Here is a 5,975-nt window from a genome sequence, read left to right on the forward strand (position 1 = left end):
AGGACTGAGAGTAAGAATCAAATGTTTTTAACTCCAGATTTAAAACAAAAATAAGGGTGAGAATGAGGATGACAGAATGTTACATACTATGACAATGTAGGAAAACTTGAACTGCCAAAAATAAATGGAAGAAAGGAGAGATAATTTGGAAGTAGCATAAGTCTTGAAAGCTTCATCTGTAATTGCTCAGAATTTAAAGGTATCTTTAAGGATGGCAAGTCAAGCAAAAGGATAAATGTACAAAGGTAAGCCCTGAGTCAGGTAATGTTATTTACTAAAATTGAATGGAGAAAGAGAAGGAGGTTAGACAGGAGGAAGAGGATACAACTCATGTTGTGCATGGCAGGGAAGCAATAAATATTGCTTAAGAGGAAAGATAATATATAAAGGTGTCATTATAAAAATAACCATGAGAAAAATAAAACAGCATTTAAATAGCAGAAGAATGACAGAAACAACAGCAATGAAAAGCAAAATTAAACTTCTTAATTATTAACTACAACAGACATACAGAAAATACATAAAATATGAATTACAGAATAACCAATAATTATAAAGCACATATGTATTAAGCACTACCCAAGTCAGGAAATACAACATTACTAGCATTCCTTCCTGATCGTAATCTCTTCCCCTATATAGATAGCTACTATCCTGACTTTTATAGTAATTACATGCTTTTTTTGTTTATAGTTTTACAATCTATGTATGCATTTCTAGTTTTGCCTATTTTTGGACTTTATATAATATAATCATACTGTATTTATTCTTTTATATGTTATTTATTTTATTTAAAAATGTGTTTCAAGAGTCATTCACTATATTGCATCTATCTTTAGTTCCTTTTCTTGGAAGGATAGTATTCTGTTGTTTGAATATAACAACAATTTACAAGACTATACTTTCAGGGATATTTTATTTTATTTTATTTTGAGGCAAAGTCTTGCTATGTTGCCCAGGCTGGAGTGCACTAGCATGATCTCAGTACCTGAACCCTCTGCCTCCCAGGTTCAAGTGATTCTCGTGCCTTAGCCTCCTGAATAGCTAGGACTACAGGCACACATCACCATGCCTGGCTACTTTTTGTATTTTTAGTAGAGACAGGGTTTCGCCATGTTGGCCAGGCTGGTCTCAAACTCCTGACCTCAAGTGATCCACCTGCCTTGGCCTCCCAAAGTGCTGGGATTACAGGCGTGAGCCACCACGCCTGGGCTGTACTCTTTTAATGATGTTTTCAGATAAACAAAAGTTCTTATTTACATTAAATAATGTAAACCAATTTATCATGTTTTTCTTTATAACTAATGCTTTTTGAAACTAGATTAAGAAATCTTTCTCCATCCTGAGGTCATAAAGGTATTGTTTTTTATTATCTCCTAAAAGTTTTATAGCTTTCTCTTTCATGGTAGATCCATATCCTCTGGAGTTATTCTTGTGAGTAGCACTAGTTACTTTAAACGGTAAGAACAAGGATCTAGGTTTAAAACAAGGAAAATTGTTGAAAGTGTATAAACAAAGCCGTTAGACTCATCAGGTCCCTTTTCCAGCTGGGCATAACCAGGCAAAAACCTCTCCAGATAAATGATCCAGGAAGGGCTCCAGACTTAGGCACATCAGGTGCACCAGATGACGGGAGTTTGTACAGGGGCTAAAAAGAAGAGAATGTGTCAAAGTTTGGTTCTTTTCTCCAGCTCTGGACCCTGAACTCATGCAGCCAGGTATATGCTGCCTGGGAGACTGGAAAGTTCTTTTCTGAATAAATTGAATCACTCTAGAAAAAAAGACCTCCAGACAAAAACATTTGTGGATACCCAATACATAGGTCTACCAGATCACCTTATATTGTAGCCCAGTGCCTAACAAATTACCCCAAATATAGTGGCTTAAAACAACAAACATTTATTATCTTACAGTTTGTCCAGGTCAAGAATCAAGGCATGGTTTAGCTGGGCACCTCTGGCTCAAGGTCTCTCATGAGATTACAATCAAGTTATCAGCCAGGGCTGCAGTCTCATGCGAAGATTCAACTGGGGTAAAGATCCGCTTCCAACCTCAATTATGTGGTTATTGGTCACAGGATGAGTGGGTATCTCCACAGGGCCACCTCAGGACATGAATGCTGTCATCTCCCAGGGTAAGCAACACAAAAGAGAGCACCCACGATGGAAGACTAAGCTTATTTATAAACTAATCTTAAAATGGACATCCTGTCACTTCTGTCACATTTTATTTGATAGAAGCAAGTCCCTAACTCCAGCCCATACTAAAGGAGACATGACTACATAAAGGTATTGCGAATATTGGGAATCCCCAAGACCACCATGATTTCTGACCTCAACTGCAAGCCTGGGGTCCCTGAGACACTGTCATGTGTGACAATCTGTTAGAAGGACTCACATAACTCACTGAAGAGGCACATGGGACAGTGTCCAGAAGAGTTTTTTTTTGTTTGTTTGTTTTGTTTTTTTACTTCAGCTGTTGTTTATTGACATACAGGTAGGCTCTATAGCAACAGGCCCGGAGGCGCTGCAGTAGTTGGGGAAAATGGAAGGTGGAGGGTGGAGTGTTTGCTGCAGGACAGCTTAGTGGAGGGCAGGGACAGGTGCAAATTGGGGAGGCCTGGGGTTAGGGGAAGCAAGTAAGGGCCAGGGCCAGAGTCGGCTTAAATGGAACAATTGCCCCATACCCTAAGGCCCCTAACTCTCACTGGCTGTTTCCTGACCCCAGGCCAGCAGTGGGAGTCCTCTGGGCATCTGTTTTCTAAAGGAATTGAACAGAGTTCACACAGGAAAAGAAGCTGTGACCCCTTTGCCATCTGGCTCCCGGGGCTTCCAGTAGGGCATTCCTCCTTCCCTTGATTGGGTGGGGCCATATGATGGGCAGCCAGGCTCTGGGCTGTCCCACCAGAGCAGGCTGTAAACACAGCCATGTTTCAGCAAGGCGTTTATCTTCTCCTCTGGTGTCCCAGCCCACCAGTGCCACATTACAGCCCAGGGTGAGCTCTACAAGCGTTGCTGGCCTAATGGATGGTTTGGAGAAAGGAGGTGGAATGGGCTGGAGGAGGGGCTCTGAGGTCTATCACCACACAGAAACAACACGCACGGTGTTGGTGAAGCCAGAGCCAGGGCGCCACCCAATCAGCACAATGGCCACATCTCACTCCTTCCTTTTTTTTTTTTTTTTTTTGAGACAGAGTCTCGCTCTGTTGCCCAGGCTGGAGTGCGGTGGCGCGATCTCGGCTCACTGCAAGCTCCGCCTCCCGGGTTCACGCCATTCTCCTGCCTCAGCCTCCCGCGTAGCTGGGACTACAGGCGCACGCTGCCACGCCCGGCTCATTTTTTGTATTTTTAGTAGAGACGGACTTTCACCATGTTAGCCAGGATGGTCTCCATCTCCTGATCTCATGATCCGCACGCCTCGGCCTCCCAAAGTGCTGGAATTACAGGCGTGAGCCACCGCGCCTGGCCCACATCTCCCTTCTTAAAGAAGCTTCCGGCGTTGTCAACATTCATGGCCAAGTTCACCCAGAGGTCCACATCCTTAGCCCCGGCCTCCTGGACTGGGTCCTGGCACAGCACAGGGAAGATGCCACGGTGCAGGTGGGCCTGACCAGCTGTCTGGGGATTCTGTGTCACAGCAATGATGGGGGCACGTGGGCAGTATCTGGCCACCTGGTGAGCAGACCTGCCAGACTTGGTGAGGACGATTATGGCCCCATTGCAGCACTTGAAGGAGGTCTCGTTGGCACCCACGGTGGTGGCTTTCGTGGGGTCGCTGGTAATGGTCGTCAGGCGGGGAGAGTTCCTCAAATAATTGCAAGTGGTAGATGGCGGCCTCTGCCTCATGGGCAATCAGGTGCTGCTTGCGCCCAGCCTCCAGATAGTCCCCTTTGGCTGTTTCTCCAGACAGCATGATGCAGTTGGCTGCATTCAGGACTGCATTGGCCACATCACTGTTAATGACAGACTTCCCAGCTCGGCTGCACCACCCAATCATCATCTTCTGAGCAAGAAAGACCTTCTCTGCAGGAATCTCAATGCCTAGATCACCGCCAGCCACCATGATCCCATCACTGGCCTCTAGGATTTCATCAAACCTCAGAATGATTCTCAATTTTGCTGATTACCTTAATGTTCTTTCCCTTCTCTCCCAGGGCCTTCCTAACTTCATGGACATCAGATGCCTTGTGGATGAACGACGTAAACACCATATTGACATCCTGCTCGACCCCAAACTTCGGGTCCTGGATGTCTTCTTCTGACACAGCAGGCAGGTCCACAGCAGCCCCAGGAAGGTTCACACCCTTCTTGCTGCCCAAGGAACCACCATTTTCCACCTCCGTCACCAGGAAGTCAGCACCTTTCTGCTTTACCTGGAGAGAAATAAGCCCATCATCCACGTAGATCTTGCTGCCCACTTCCGTCACCTTGCAGATGTTCTTGTAGTCCAGCCACAGGATGTTCTCATCACACTTTTTCATGTAGGCATTATCCAGCATGATTTTGAGAGTGGCTCCCATCTTCAGCCCCACCTCCACGGTGCTGCTGTCCTTGATAAGCCCCGTTCGGATCTCAGGTCCTTTAGTATCCAGAGCCAAAGCAACGGGCCGGTAGAGGATGGGGTCAGAAGCAAAAATTTCCGTGACTGTGCGCACGTTCTTGATGGTCTCCACGTGGTACTCATGAGTTCCATGAGAGAAGTTCAGACAAGCCACATTCATTCCAGACTTAATCATCTCCTTCAACTTCTCCACCGATCGGGAAGCTGGGCTATTGGTACAGATGATGCCAGTGTTCCAGGCCGTGATGGGTGGTGTGTGAATGTCCAGGCGGCACATGTGTTCCAGGAATGTGTCAGCTACATGGCATGTAGCTGCTGGGTCTGAGTGAAGGCAGTCCCGGCTTCTCTATGGGGCTTCGACATGGCTGCTGAGGTCCTCCGGTGCTGACCGACTTGGGCTACACTGCAAAGGCGAAGAGGTCAGGAGCCCCGGGACGTGCAGCTGCTGTGCCCCAGGAGAGTTTTAAATGCAGAGCATCTAGTTGTCCTCTCCCAGTGGAGTTATGCAGACAATTCTTACTTCTCACAGTAACAATGTGTGATAATACACATGCAATATTCCCAGCCAGGGAAGCACCTCCAAGCCTTGGTGTCCAGCATTTTTATTAGTCACGTAGACATGGCTGACTGCCTGTGTGGCTGGCCTTCATGTCCAACCCCCTCCTGAGGTTGAGCTGACAATGCATAGTTCAGAACCCCTACCATATATCACATTGTTAGCACAGACCATCTGGCATGGCCCAAGGCCCCCAGGTAAACAAAGAACATTCCAACAGTTTAGAGATTACCTCCCAGAAAGTGAGAGTAAAGGCCAGATACTTCCTGGGGCAAGGTTAATACTTTTGTTGCACAAGCATGAATACCAGGAGGTGAGGATCACTGGGTGCTACCTTTCGGGTTTCCTACCACACTCACCATTTAGAAAACTTCCCAACCTGAGCTTCTGATTAGCTTTTAAGTGCCTCATTCTTATTTTTAAATTAATTTATTTTATTACTTTTTTTTTTTTTTTTTTAGAGACAGGATCTGGCTCTGTCACTGGAATGCAGTGGTGCAATCATAGCTCGCTACAGCCTTCAACTCCTGGGCTCAAGCGAACCTCCCACCTTAGTCTCTCACGTAGCAAGAACTACAGGCATGCGCCACTATGTCCAGCTTTGGTGCCTCATTCTTAAATATGGTTGGATGACCACCCCTTTTAGGAAAGTCTCCAATATAAGAGAGAGGCCAAAATAAACCATGAGGGAAAAGGAACTTAAAAGGAAACAGGCAACTGAGAAAATAAAACTAAACTAAAAAACCAACCAACAAACAAAATAAGACAACCCCTACAATATTGCTGGAGAGATCAAATATAGGATCCATAAGACAAAGAACAGGCTAATGCAGAAAAGATAACAAAAGGCCGGGCGCTG

General features: G+C 45.7%; 1 pseudogene; it reads right to left on the bottom strand.

The window, feature by feature from the left end:
- Window positions 1-2,703: 2,703 nt before the first annotated feature.
- LOC105479315 (pyruvate kinase PKM pseudogene) lies at window positions 2,704-5,030 on the bottom strand (annotated as a pseudogene).
- Between the last annotated feature and the right edge of the window lie 945 nt (window positions 5,031-5,975).

This window comes from Macaca nemestrina, chromosome 1 (genome assembly GCF_043159975.1).
Source record: "Macaca nemestrina isolate mMacNem1 chromosome 1, mMacNem.hap1, whole genome shotgun sequence".
NCBI classification, from domain to species: Eukaryota; Metazoa; Chordata; class Mammalia; order Primates; family Cercopithecidae; genus Macaca; species Macaca nemestrina.